At 37.3% G+C, this 15,208-nt stretch overlaps 1 pseudogene; it reads left to right on the top strand.

Annotated features, from left to right (window-relative positions):
* The first annotated feature begins 11,556 nt into the window (after positions 1-11,556).
* LOC148117366 (small ubiquitin-related modifier 2 pseudogene) lies at positions 11,557-12,440 on the top strand (annotated as a pseudogene).
* The last annotated feature ends 2,768 nt before the right edge of the window (positions 12,441-15,208 follow it).

Consider the following 15,208-nt stretch of genomic DNA (forward strand, 5'->3'; position numbering starts at 1 on the left):
TTTCTGCTTGTTAGGTCTCATAAACAGAAACATAGGTCCAATTTAAACATATGAAGATCCTTCATTTTCAATTTCTATGGTCTTTCTTTTGTCATAAATGTCCTAATAAATTATCTCGTTGCTATAGCAAAACTTTCCAATGTTATAAAAATTCTATCTCACAAGAATGACATTTGCGGATTTTGCATTTACCTTGGGTTTTTTACTAACTCGTCTTAGAAACAACTATCACACTATTTTGGATTCACATCTAAGTGTTTTCTTGTGTGTGGGTGCACATGTTTCCTACAGAAAACAAAACAGCAACAAAATAATGTGATGTTAAAGTTGGGAGCATCACCCCAGCCCCTGGCATCCATTCCAGTCCCCTGGCCTGGGACTTGCATTGGTCTGGAATCCAAATCCCAACATGGTCAGGACCACAGGGTATTTAAGTGAGCGACCAGAGACGAAACACGTGTTTTGCATGTGCCCCCCAGTATTTTGTCAATCCTGCCATGCTCTTGGCCACCCGAGAGTGCTGAATTTAATAAAACATGGGCATTTTAATTTGGTTTAATTCGACCTGATTGGATTTCCTTGGGCCAGCCGAGTAGCTCGGCTTAGGATTTTTCCTAACAGATAACATTACAATTTGAAATCTTTGGCACACTCTTTGCGGCCTCTACAGAAACAAAACAGTTTTTTATATGGCATAGTCCTGCTAAGTTGACAATGCATTGGTATGCATTGTTTTTAGGTTTCAGACCTGGGACAAAAGGCTGAGGTGCCTATTTAACATATTAAAGTGGACCTCGCTGCCAGGTTCTTCCTGCTTTCCTCAGTCCCTACCTGTTACAGGGCCCTCCTGGCTGGCACACTCTACCCCATATCTCAAACTTTCCAGTCCTTAGGGCTGGGCTGCTCTTCCCCATTATAACCCAACCATGTTAATTACCACTCCCTTTGTTCCTTTGGTCCTCCTGGCTGCTGCACCTGATTCCCCTTGCTCTTCTCTCCCCTCTCCTCCCTCTCTCCCGCTCAGTGTCATGCCCACTCTGGACTCCCCAGATGTCCCTGACTTTGAGTATGCTCTCCCACATATCTATAATGAACTTTCTCCTCCACCATACCTAGGAGCAGTTATGCTTCTTTTCCTTCTTATTTCTGTTTTTCATTCATTTATGACACTAGAGTAAGGTAGGTAAGGCAAACATGGTAATACACAAAAAATTATAACAGTATAACTGACGATACAACAAAGCATGTGGTGTTCTGATTAGTATAGTCATTCACTAAGGAATATGGCCCATATAGTATTTGCTTATACTTTAGTAATATTTAAAGGCCTTGTTAAAATTAGAATTATAAACTAACATTGAATCTTTTTCAGAAAGGAACCAAAGTTGTAATTAGTATTCATTAGTTTATTCCTACAAAGTATTAAATTTTAGATATGTAAGCCAGATACTTGAAAAAGTCTGAATATTAGTAAATGAATGGTCTTTCTTAATAATTTAGAGATAGTAAAATTATTTTTACTGGAGGGTTAGATTATTTTTAAACTGAAAAATTTTAAACAGTCATCATAAGCATATGACAAGGAACTTATCTGATAAATATTGTTAAATTGTTACAATTGCAGAAAATTTAAGTAGTTTAGAATAAGGAATAAATATAAGAAATATTTTCTATTTTATATCACAAGTTAACCTCCGTGAACACAGTATTTAAGACAATTTGTCAAATCACTTTTAAAATACAGCTTGTACTGTCAAAACTAATGTCATTTGTAAACTTGAGTTGAGATATAGTATCTCCATTCCTAGTCTCTCCATAGCTTTTATCCTGAAGGAATTTTGAGTTTTGTCAAAGGCCTTATCTCTGTGTATTGAGATATTCGTGTGATTCCTGTCCCTGGGACCATTTATGGGAGATGAATTATGTAAGGGGTTGTTTGCATTTAATAGTGGTTGGGGGTGAGATGTCAATTTCTTCAGTAATGTCGCCACTGACAAGATTCTTATTCCACTAAATAACCCTTCTCCCACACTCAGACAAGAAACTCTAAGGAAATAGGTGACACCACAAAAAAGATCTGTGAGCAACAGCAGGAAACGTTGAGAAGAAAGGCTTCAGTAGAAGAGGGCAGGGGATGAGGAAGGGGAATGGGAATTACGATAACTAAACTGTATTATAGTAATAGATAAAACTAGCCAACAAAAAAACATTTAAAAATAAGTCTAAGCCCAAGTGGAAATACAAAGCACATGAAAACAAAGTAGATGTTACTGTTGTAAAAGGGCTTTCCTTTAAAGGTAATATTGTATTTGGGTAAAGAATAGAAAACTATAAGCAAAATATATCTCTAACTTCATTTTGAGCACTATATCAAACATATTAAACATTAAATATGCTCCTGTTATGTATGGGGGCTGAATTATGGCCTTACAACTCTATGCAGTGCCTTGTGGTCCCAGCTCACCACGTTCTATTTCTTCTTCCATGAAAATTACATGTATCAGCTGTAATGTGTTTTGGATCTTGCCAGATCATACGGTTTAATAGAGTGTTTATCTGTTTCTCCTGGTTCAGATGTTTGCATTTCCATGAAATAATTTTGGAGAAAATTCCCTAAAGAGATTATTCTAATAATAAGAAATTGGGATTTGAGAGCCTTTTTGCCCCATGAATCCTACCATCTGTCTGTTTGCCTACTTCACCTAAGCCCTTATTGACCCTCATAATTCTTCATTGACTGAGATTGAAGTGTCTTCCCACTGGGTTAATAACAGAAGTCAAATAAAGCACAATTTGATTTTGGCACCCATTTAGAAACATCGTGTCAAACAATAAACAGATCATCAGAAACAAATAAACAAAGGTTGCTTTTTAAAGCAAAAACCTAGTTCTTACTTTGCCAATAAATGTCTTGCTAAGTCTGAAAAATGGTTATCTGAACTCTGACCAATTACTCCAAATGACCACAGACTTTTTTCTTGAAATCACCAGTTAAATACTCAGACCCTGTATAACACTTAAGACATTTAAAATTTATTTGCTTATATAAAGAACTCTAATAGATGTCGTCATTTAGTCCAGCGGAGGTAGGTTTCTCCGAGGCTTTCCTCAGTCCTTCCAAAACAAGTTACCACATCAAGGAACCTTTGAGATCTAATGTGATTTCCACTCTAGCAAATGTGTAGATGGCTGAGCTCTTAATGAGTCAAGACAAAGGGTTTCCTTATAATTGACACACAGAACTATTTGTTAATGAAGTCTAGCTCCTGCCAAGTTTTCCTGTTAAGCTATTCATGTGTATAACAAATGTAAGTTCCAAGAGGGTAAAAAGTAGCGAGAGTGCTAGAAATTTTAAAAAGTTTTTTAAAAAGCCTCTAAATTCCCTTAGCACACCACTATGGAGCTCCTGACTCAAGAACCACTAGTGCCCTCTCCTGGCCGAAAGAGAGACAAATTTTACACTATCTAGCTACAGAGGAACTCTCAAATGAGATGTCAAACTCTTTGTGACTTTGTGACCCCCTCCTAAAAAGCAGCATGTAGAGAAGCACTTTTGGGAAACCTAGAAGACAGACTTCCATGATTTCTACTGACTCTGTATGAATAACAATATTTCAATGTCCAGGTCCACTGGTTTGTTTATGATTTCATAAGTGAATTCCAGCATGACAAAGCTGTCCAACCAGAAGAAACTGAAAAATGATGTATACATAAAAGTGTTTATGTCACTTCCTATGTGTCTATGGAGAAATAGTTCATGAGTGTGGATAAACTAATATATCTAAATCTGTTTTAAAGCAGTTTTCTCATAACAGCTATTATTCTTTTCATGGACAGTCACATTTCTTGTGTGAATACATACAATGATTCATTACAGTGGAGAACCCTACAAGGAAAGTGCATGTTTGTAGTATATCAACATGAACACATAACAGGATGCATGTTTACACACACAGTGAAAGTAATGTTATCCTTTCCAGAACAATTGTCTAGAAAAACTGCATTTATATCTTTGAGTCATTTGTAAATTTCCTTCTAGCAATTGCAGTAAGAGCCACAAACACATTTTATTACTTTCTAAAAACATCTCATTTGCTTAATTTTTATTTACATACATTGCACATAGTGACGTGATTCCTAAAGACATTTTTATACGAGTATACCATGTACTTTCTCCCCATGAGTGCCTTCTGAAAATCCCCTTTGCTTCTCCAGACAGTCTCATGTGTGTGTGTGTGTGTGTGTGTGTGTGTGTGTGTGTGTGTTTTATGTATACTACATTAAATCTAGGATATACACAAATAAAATTCATTCAACATTTGACCTTCTTATTATTTCCTATAGTACAATAATGTCCAGTTATATCCATTTTCTTACAAATAATGAGGGCTCATTCTTCATGACTAAATAAAAATACAGTGTCTACATATAAATATAAATTTTATCATTCTGATATTTATTATATTTTAGTTTTTATGGGTAACACATGTATGTCACAGTGCACCTGTGGAGATCAGGTGAAAATTTGTAGAATTTGGACCTCTTTCCATGTAGGTCCAGAGGATTAAACTCTTGTCATCAGACTGACAGCAAGTACCTCAACCTGCTGATTCATATCTCTGGTTTTGTTCATTTATAAATTTATTGCTATGTTTGCTAATTTTATAAGTTGGCAACTGTGAAGAGTGTTACAATAAATATAAAAGCACAATATCTCTGTGTATATTGACTGAGAGTTCTATGTATGTATAGCTAGAAATGTTATAGCTATGTTATGAGGTAGTTCTGTTTTCACTGTGTTGTTCGTTTGTATGTGTTTATGTGGATGGATGTACAGATGTGTGCATGTAGTTTCATATGTATATAAGTGGAAGTGTGCATGTGTGCCTATGCATGTACAGGACAGACAGAAACTTTGCATGTCAGTCTCAGGAATGTCATCCGCTTCCAATGACTCAGGGTCTTTCACTGGAATGGAATTCACTAATTATGCTTAAGTGACAGACCAGCAAGTCCCAGTGATCATTCTGTCTTGATCTCCACAGTTTGGGATTATAGGTGTATACAACTAAAACCAATAGATTTTTTAAATTAATGTTTCTATTTTTTCTTTGAGAAATGCACATACATGTCCATATATAATATATATTTTTGTCATATCCACACCATTTCCTCCCTCCCATTCTCCATGGACACTTTTCCATTAAGTCCCTGACACCCACGTTTCAAGTGCTTTTCTACTTTGAGAGCCCACTGGATCCAGTTAGTGTTTTCCATGTGTGCATAGGTATTGAATCATCCACTGGAGTGTAAGCAATCTATTTGTGGCCACAGCCTGAAAGAAAAATGACTCTCTCTTCCCCAGCAGCAATCAACTGCCAATAACTCATCAAATAGGTGTGGGACTCTTGAGCGATTTCTCCATTCATGCTGAACTGTAACTGGCTTATTTTTGTGAAGGCGATCTCAGCTGATGTTAGTTTATGCATGCAACAGTCATGTCACATTCAGAAGAGTCAAAAGACCCATAGTGTTCCACACCAATCACTCCCATTCTTTGGCTCCTTCCTTCCTTTCTTTCATGATATCCTCCGGGCCTTGGAACATTGATATAGATATCCTAATTGGGGCTAAGAACTCACAATCACCTACTATTAATATTTTGACCAGTTGTGAGTCTCTACATCAACTACTGACTACTGCAGAACTTTCTCTGATGAAAGTTGAGAACAGGATTGAGAACATGACCTTGTAACCAAAAATATGAGCCTATGGATGTGGTGGGGGCTTTCTCATTCAAAAAAGACACATATCCAATGTCTACATCCTCAACTCAGTAGTGGGATCATATGTGACTTAAATCTGTGCAGCACTTTTGCATGCTGCCATAGTCTCCATGAGCTCATATGTGTATTAGTCCTGTTGTGTCTAAAGGATTTGGAGCAGATGTACACTCAGAAATTTTGTGGGGTTTGTGGGAACTGAATGTGCCATGTAAGCTTCTGAAGAAGAAAAGTCAACCAACAGTCCTACCCAGTTAGGATGCTTATGAACCATATCAATGACCAGTATGGCATGATCTAAGGATACAGTAGTGGCATGCATACCTTAACTGTAGCCAAAATCTCAATAATTGGGCTTAAGATCAGCTCAACAAGAGGGAAATCATGTCCACTTTCCCTATCCAACAACCCAGAGCTAATGAACTTGTAGATCTTGGAGGAGACATGCAACCATCACTTAACTAGATGACTAAATAAACATAATACCTAACTATTCAGTAAATAATTGTCTTTATACCCAATAAAAAGTGTTTTCTTCACCTCTTACAAAAGGAAATTTCTCTTTGCAACAGAGAAATCATTATAGAAAAAACACAACCAATCAAAATAAGGAGATTTCGGAGCATATTCTCAGTGGGTGGATAGATAGATAGATAGATAGATAGATAGATAGATAGATAGATAGATAGATAGATAGATAACACATCTCCTGAACTTGAGTCTCATAAGAGCCTTGAGGAGGACAGCTGGACTGGGACTGAACAAGCATGTGATCAAACCGGATTCTCTGAATGTGGCTGACATGGAGGCTGACTGAAAAGCCATTGACAATGGCACTGGGTCTTGTTTCGTCTGCATGGACTGGCTTTTTGGGGCCCTAGTCTGTTTGGATGCTCACCTTCCTAGACCTGGAGGGAGGAGGGGGGAACTTGAACTTCCCACAGGGCAGGAAACCCTGACTGCTCTTAGGACTGTAGAGGGAGGAGGAGAGGGAGTGGGGGGGGAGGAGGAGAGGGAGTGGGGGGAATGGGAGGGTATGGGGAGGAGAGGAGAAAGTGGAAATTTTTATAAGTAAATAAATAAGTAAATTTAAAAAATAAAATAAAATCTGTAAAAACAAAAAAAATTGCCATATTGAAAAATAAATGATCATGAGGTTTTCAACTGATAAAAGATAGAGTGAGTTAGGAAAAAAAGAGCCTTGAGGAAGAGAGAAGAAGAGAAAGGAAGAGCGAGAGGATCAAGGAGTTTGCTATGAGATTGTGTCTCCTGGTGTTGTTGGAAGTTTCACTCAGATTCTTTCACCTCATGACAGCCTAAACATGAGGTGAACAACAATCAAATGCTAAAGCAGATGGGAGAAAGGCCACAAGACCTCAGCATGATACAAAGAGCCATTAGCAACTAAGGAATGCTGAGAGTAGAAGAAATAGTCTTTTTCAAGGAAGAGCACATAAATTTGATGTCTACTGCCCTGTAAGCCCTGACAACATGCACACAAGTAACAGACTGAGCATATTTTATTTCTGAATATATATATATATATATATATATATATATATATATATGCTACTACATACATTCTTGTAACAACAATTCATCATAAAAAGAGCCCATGATTTCAAAAGAGACAAAGGAGGGATATATGATATATATTTCCTTTCTACATGACCTGGTCCCTGTGGTTTTACTCACATCTTCAGTACGTTTGTCAGGAAAGGGATATCCCTTTAAGAAAAAGCCATTACCTCAGGGCCAGCTCTTCCATCCGCCACCAGAGGTGAGGAGCAGGGCAAGTGGCAACACATTTGTTGTATGGCAAGAAGAGAGGTGGGTCCAGATCTCCCACACTTACATTCTTGGGGCTGGTTCACTAGCACCCATCAATAGGGTCTGTTGCATGATGTAAAAGACATAAAGAATAAACAAAAAGAAAGTTAAAGGAAAGAAAAGAAAAAAGATAATTGAAAACTAGAACCACTTTCTGGCATCTCAAGCCTCTGGTCACTACAAAACCAGAGTCTTGGCTTAGGCAATTCTGGCATCTCTAGCTTCTGACAAGAACAAGGATTTCCAAGGATATTCCTGATGTTTAGCTAAGAAAAAAAGTAATCACTCATTCTTGTATCTCAAGCACTGTTGCCGTATCCTATAGCTTATTTCCTTCTGTAGATGGAAATGTTTCTTAATGTCATCGTTGCACAACTAATCTCTTCATGTGGCACCTAGAATCCTTTGGAGACATGACATCTCAAAGACATTCAGCTGCTGTTCTGAGGAGTATATCTTTGTACAGGTTTCAGAGTTATAAAGAAAGCAGCTCAAGACAAGTGTCTCATATACTTCTAATTGTGTCATTGTAATTATGTCTCTTGCTGATCAAACCTTCCTTATTGCCTGGAATGCAGCCCTCACTATCCCTATCTGTCTCTTGGCATCTGAAATAGTTCCCTCCTTTGAACTGAGGGTTCCTCCCAGATACACAAAGTTGACTGCTTGAGGTTCTGATTCTTTATTACAATGTTATAATCGTCGTGCACCCTTCCCAACTGCTGTATGTCAGTCTTCTAGATGCTTAATTTCATCCCAAGGTTTTCACTTACCATCACTACTCTATTTACCATGGTCTACAGCTCATTTGGATTTTCAGCAAGTAGTGTTATATCATCGATGAAACACAAGTTGTAGATTCACACACTACCTGTCTGCATTCATATCTCCACATCCTCAAGGGCTGTTGCTACTATAAATTCCAGGAATATATTAAAGAGGATGCATCCCTGTAACACTACTACAATTGTCTTAAACTGACCACTTAGTTCTCCATAGACTTAGACTGATGCAAAGGTATCTTTATAGCCATTTTCTAGTATTATGATTTTCTCTGGGCACCTGCAAAACCTCATTGTTTACCAAAGTCCTTTGCTCCAAATGCTATCAAATGCCTTCCTGAAGTCGATGTAACAGACATATAAATCTTTTCCAAATTCTTATATTTTTCTGTCAGTTGCCTCAAAGTAAAGATCTACTCAATTGTGTTCCTGTTAGCTCTCAATCTACCCTGGGCCTCTACTGGGATTTCCTTTGTTCTGCCCTTGATCCTTTGCAGGATAATGGAGGTGAAGATCTTACAGCTAAGGCACAACACACTAATGCCCCCAGAATATGAGCAGTCCAGATTGTCTTCTTCTTGTATATGGGAATTATGATTGAGTGCTTCCATTCCATGGGAATCACTCTGTGTCCCCATATCTCTCTGAAGAATCTGAGAATGCCTTGGCCCCTAAACTGATTGTAGCTACCTCCATATCCTCCACCATGATGTCATCTGCTCCTGGGGCCTTCCTGTGTTTCACTTTTTTGATAGCTTCCTCTACGTCACTCCTGTCAATATCTAATATTTTCTCATTTTCTCTGGTGTTCAAATGGCTGCAGAAGTGCTTCCTGTTGTCGTCTACATTGACTGCATCTGGGTCTTTGTAAAAGGTGTCAAAGTGTTGTCTCCATCTCTGCTTTACTTCCCCTGGTTCTGTTAGTAAATGACGTTGCCCATCTTTAATCACCTGAATCTAAGGGGCATATCTGGCAGTTATCCATCTGATAACTTTGTAGACAAGGTGTGTTTTATTATGGAGCCTAGCCTCTTTGACCTCTTTGCATATACCTTGAATATACAGCTCTCTATCCTTCCTTGTTCTTCTTTTGACCTACCTGCACAGATAGTTGTGGTGTTTTGATGCCTAAAGATTGCTTCTTCATTTTCTCTTTAGCTTACTTCTTTCTTCTGCCAGGTTGATTTTCTCTGCAGTAAGCCATTTTACTGGTTTTTTCCCTTTTGCATACCGAAGCCTCTCCTTAGAAGCCTCCTGTATAGCTCTTTTGATGTTCTCCTATTGACTTTCTATATTTGTAAAAGGTTGTTTAATGATTTCACTAATCTTATTTTCAAGTGGTTCTCTTCAACTCCTTCCATACAGTTGAGTTCGTCAGTTGTTTACAATTGATCTTCTGGTTCGTCTTGCCTGGCATGCCTCTCCTACATTTCAGTTGAATGTTGGCTATAACAAGTTGATGATCTGGCCCTAAGTCACCACTAGAAAATGATCAACTGTTTCAGATGCTAGATAAGAGTTTCCTGCTGACCAGAATGTGGTCAATTTGGTTGTATGTGTGTTTGTCAGCGGATTCCCACATCCAGCATCTTGATGGTTTAGCCTGCTTGAATTTTGTGTTGGTTATGTATAAATCATTTGCATAGCAGAGCTTCCCCTCTAGCATTCCTTTGTCTAAATTCATATGTTCCCATGACCCTATATTACATTCTTTCTCTGGATCCCACTCTTACATTGAAGTCAGCCATAACAATTAGTATGTCATTCTTATGCGCCCTGCTGACCTCATTCTGTACCTCTGTGTAGAAACTGTTGATGACATCTTCTTCTGATTCTGCTGTTGGCATGTATACCTGTATGATGTATACACATCCTGTTCCTAAATGTGTCATTGTCTGAAATCTGGCTGATATAATTCGGCCATTTACAGGTTGTGATGGACCAACTCAGCCGGAGCACTGGTACAGACAGGACAGGGTCCCAGGAATAGGTGGGTAAGTAGTCGACGAATGACAAACAAACACAAGACTCAAAGGAATGGCATCTGAATGCGTCTTTACTAAGTGTGAGGCTCGTTCTTTACTGAAAAAAATTGCTTAACAGCATGTATTGTTTTTTCATGTGGTACAGATTATTCTTAGAATCATTATATCAGATACATGAGAATAGAATTTCATCAGACAGACGTCCCCAGTGTGAGTCTGCGGTTGGTCATGCTAGACATGGCTTGGCATTAGTTTCAATATAAATCTTTAACTAGGTCATGAGTTCATGGCATTTTGAGCTAAGGGCAAGCAGTTGTGGGTAACAGTCACACAGTCAACTCCTTTTCAAACCTGCCCCAAAATCAATCTCAAGAAGTTATAGGCATTTATCTTTCTCTTCTATCCTTATTTCTTTTTTCTTTTTTTTTTTTGCTGAATCTTATTTGCTTAAGTTTGCCTTTTTTTTCTTTATTTACTAAGCACCAGATTAAACCTGGAAAGCTTCCCTTGAATGTTACCCTATCTTTCTCAATCAGCTTCATATACTCCTGTATATGGCGATGGCTCATCAGTAGACTCTGGAAACTTAAACATTATCTTCCCTTCCAGAAGAAACCAGACTCTGTTTTTTGGAACATTAGCAGGTAATGCCAAAAGTACAAGGTTTCCAATGCAGGAAACACAGCACACACACACACACACACACACACACACACACACTCACACACACACACACACACACGTTTTCTCTGCGGGCCCTCTTCCTTGAAGCTTGTACCACAGCTTACGTGAGAGACCACGCAGACTCCACAGGAGGTGGCATGACAACAGGTCTGTAACTGAGCATGCATTTTTGAGCCAAACTGGATAGCACTAAAGTTACACCTGTTGCCTGTCTTCCCTCTCCACCTGAGTTCATAATCTTGCATCTGTTTACTACAACATTTTGTGTTCCTGTCCAATGGATTTCTGCCAACTCAATGATTATATAAGGGAATGTTATCAAATATTAGGGGGGAAAGGAAGTTAATCATTTTGCATTATTTTAGAACTCTGGCAAGCAAGATAATTTCCACTTATGAATGGTAAGGTTTCCTTCACTTTCTATTTCATGAAAGACTTTGAGGATAATTGCTATTAGTTTAATGATAAAAATTCATCCATTTAGGCGCGGACCTGGTGCCTCTTTTGTGAAGCGGCAGCTGAGGAGACTCCGGCGTTCGCCATGGCCGACGAGAAACCCAAGGAAGGAGTCAAGACCGAGAACAACGACCATATTAATTTGAAGGTGGCGGGGCAGGATGGCTCTGTCGTGCAGTTTAAAATTAAGAGGCATACACCACTTAGTAAACTAATGAAAGCCTATTGTGAACGACAGGGTTTGTCAATGAGGCAGATCAGATTCCGGTTTGATGGACAGCCAATCAGTGAAACAGACACACCTGCACAGTTGGAAATGGAGGATGAAGATACGATTGATGTGTTCCAGCAGCAGACAGGAGGTGTCTACTAAAAAGGGAACCTGCTACTTTACTCCAGAATTTTGTTATAGACCAAGAATACATTCGCAATTAGAAAGCTGCAATTTGGTTCCACCACATCCTGACTACTACAGTATAGTTTTCTCTATTCTTTCATTTCCCGGTCCCCATTTCTTTATTGTACATAAAGTAACTGGTGTATGTGCACAAGCATATTGCGCTTTTTCCTTTTTTCTTTTTTTTTTCTTTTTTAAACTAAATGGCCAATGTTCTGTTTTGATTGACATCAGATGGAGGTGGTCGGGGGAAGTACTGGTTCTGTGAAAATACCCCCTACTCCATTAGTGGCATGCTCATTCAGCTCTTATCTTTATATTCCAGTAAGTTATTTTGCTCTCAATGTTTTAACAAAAGAACCCAACCACAAAATCCTTGCATACCTTGTTCGATTGGAGAATTTTAATGTTTTTCATTTATCATTGTAAAACCAAGGACAATTTTATAACTTTTTTGTACGTAGCTGTTACATGTAGGGCAATCTGTCTTTAAGTAGGGATAAATTACTCTTGAACAAAATGATCCTAGATAGTTTTCCCTTCAAGTCAAGCGTCTTGTTGTTTAAATAAACTTCTTGTTTAAAATAAAAAAAAATTCATCCATTTATCTAAGGTTTTGGTTGAGACAGTACTATTTTTAATATCAATGTTTATTATAGAAATGATTGGGAGGGATTTTCATTATTTAACAATTTTGTAAATGTGTATAGTAAATCTGGGTCATTTTTACCTGTATTACCTTTTCTCATCTCCCTTCCTCTTATGCTAAAACCTTCTTCCTTTCAAGGAGACCCCCACTTAAATACTGAGTATGATCATGGTTGCTTGAATGAGCATAAATGTGTAAAAAGAGCAGTGCTTACTTAAACATTTCAATGTATTTTCAAAATGCTGTCAGGTGATCTGCTGAATTTAATAGGTGTATGTTTTAGTATTTCCTTTTCATGACTAATTTCATTCATCTTTGTCTTCTTTCCCTTAAGTCAATTTGACTAAAGGGGTTCTCAATCTTTTTTATCTTTTCAAATAATCAACACTTTGCCACGTTTACACTTTGTATTGTTCATTTAGTCTTCATTCTGCTATTTTTGTCTTTTTATTTATTATTACTTATTTTCATCTCAAAATTGGGGTTTGACATGTTAATTCCTAAGACTTTGATGCATATCATAATTTTTTTATTTGAGAGTGTGCTGGTGCTTTAATGTAGACACATATCTAGAAACATTCTCCTTAGATTTTTTCCTATTCTTTTGTATTTTTGTTTTCATTAAGTTTTAAAATATTCTCAAATTTCTTCTTGATTTTTTGCAGTGACTCTTTCAAAACTCAAAATATATTGTTCATTATTCATGTCCTGTGTGCTTTTCTATAGTTCTTCTTGCTGCTGATTTATAGCCTTATCCTATTATGAGCTGATAAATCCAAGAAATCACTTAAAGTTTTAACATTATAGCTTAAAATGTGATCTATACTTAGAAATTTCATCAGCTACTGCAGAGTGTGTACATTCTGTCAGGATTAGATGGTATGCTCTTTAGATGGAGCATTATTTTCATGGTGGCTGACCTCTAAAGCACCATGGAGAACAGGCCTGTCTTAATTAGGGTTCCTATTGCTGTGACAAGATTCCACGACTATGGCAATTCTTATAAAAGAAAAAATTTAATTGGGGTGGCTTACATTTTCAGAGGTTTAGTCTGTTATTCTCATGATAGACACGGTGGTTATGTGGAGAGATATGGTGTTGTAAAAGAAGCTGAGAGTTTTACATATTGATATGCATGCAACAGGAAGTGCTCTGAGACACTAAGTGAGGTTTGAGCATACACGACACCTCCAAGCCCACCACCACAGTGACACACTTCCTCCAACAAGGCCACACCTGCTCCAACAAACCCACACCTCCTAATAGTGGCACTTCCTATAAGCTTATGAGGGCTAAATGCATTCAAACTACCACAACGCCATTCCATCATGAAGAAGCAAAAATATCCAGGTCTTTCTGTTCTTTATAGTAGATCACTCAGAGAATGAGATACTTCTCAAGATATCACCTCATTAAGACACATTCTAAATTGAAAGTGTTAAGAGCTTTAACAGTATAACCTATAAATATGTCAGTAATACCAGCAATTTAGAAGGGATTGTTCTTAGCAGATTTGTAGACTTAGATAGAATATACTGAAATTCTTTCAGCCTGTTAGATGAGGTCTTCCCTTTTCCCACTGAGATACTGCATGATGGGTGCTAGCGCAAGATCTAATTTCTTGTTATTCTAACACTTTTTTTTCTAAATCACAGTTACTTTTTTCCTTATTGTGTGTATTTGTGTCTAAGTGCTTGAATGAGTCACAAAGCACATATGGCTATCAGTGGACAACCTTCAGGAGTTAGTTCTGTCCTTCCACTATGTGGGTCCCAGGAAGCTAATACAAATTCTCAGGCTTGGTGTCAAGTGCCTTTAATCACTGAATAATGTAAACAAATCTATTTGTTATCTTTCTAGATATCAATGTTTCTGACATTCAGCTGCTTTGTAACTTTGAGATTTTACTCCAAAGCATTTATGAGAAAACCGTCATATAAAGCAGCACACTCCTCAAATGAATTACAATCTATCACCTAGATCCATTTATAAATGCTGCATATCTTTAGTCTGTCATTTTTATGTTGATCTTTTCACAGTGCTTAATTTTTCACATGTACTGTAACATTGCTTTAAAGGCCTAAATATATATTGCTCTTCTTTACTATTTCAATGATGTCTTGAATATTCTTAAAATAGTATTGTAGCCAACATTTCTGCAGACTTGGTAAGAATTTTCTAACACATATGTGATCCTGTAGAAAAAAGTAACACTTTCTAAACATATGTCATAATATAAATTGCAAGAAATTGAATCTAAATCATAATTTGAGAGTCTATGGTCATAGCCAATTAACAGAAGACATCAGAATACAGAAAATTATTCATGTTTGGATTAAAAAAGTTATATCTGTATATTTATTATATAATTTGTGAAGCATTTCTTCTGATTGCTTAACTTTTATTCATAAAATAAGAATAAAAATTATTCTGCTAGACTGAGGTTAGGTTTATTATTAATAAATTGAGAGGCAAAGTATAAGAGATAGTCAAATATAAGTATTAAAGGATCAATAACCTAAAGTTATATGGACTGAAAACAGATTTTACTTCCTGCCTCCTATTTCCCTGTAGTGTGCACTATCATGAATATCTCATTACATTCAGAGACTGGAACTTCTGCTGCACCTCACAGTCAGAAT

This window comes from Myodes glareolus, chromosome X (assembly GCF_982192425.1).
Source record: "Myodes glareolus chromosome X, mMyoGla1.1, whole genome shotgun sequence".
Taxonomy (NCBI): domain Eukaryota; kingdom Metazoa; phylum Chordata; class Mammalia; order Rodentia; family Cricetidae; genus Myodes; species Myodes glareolus.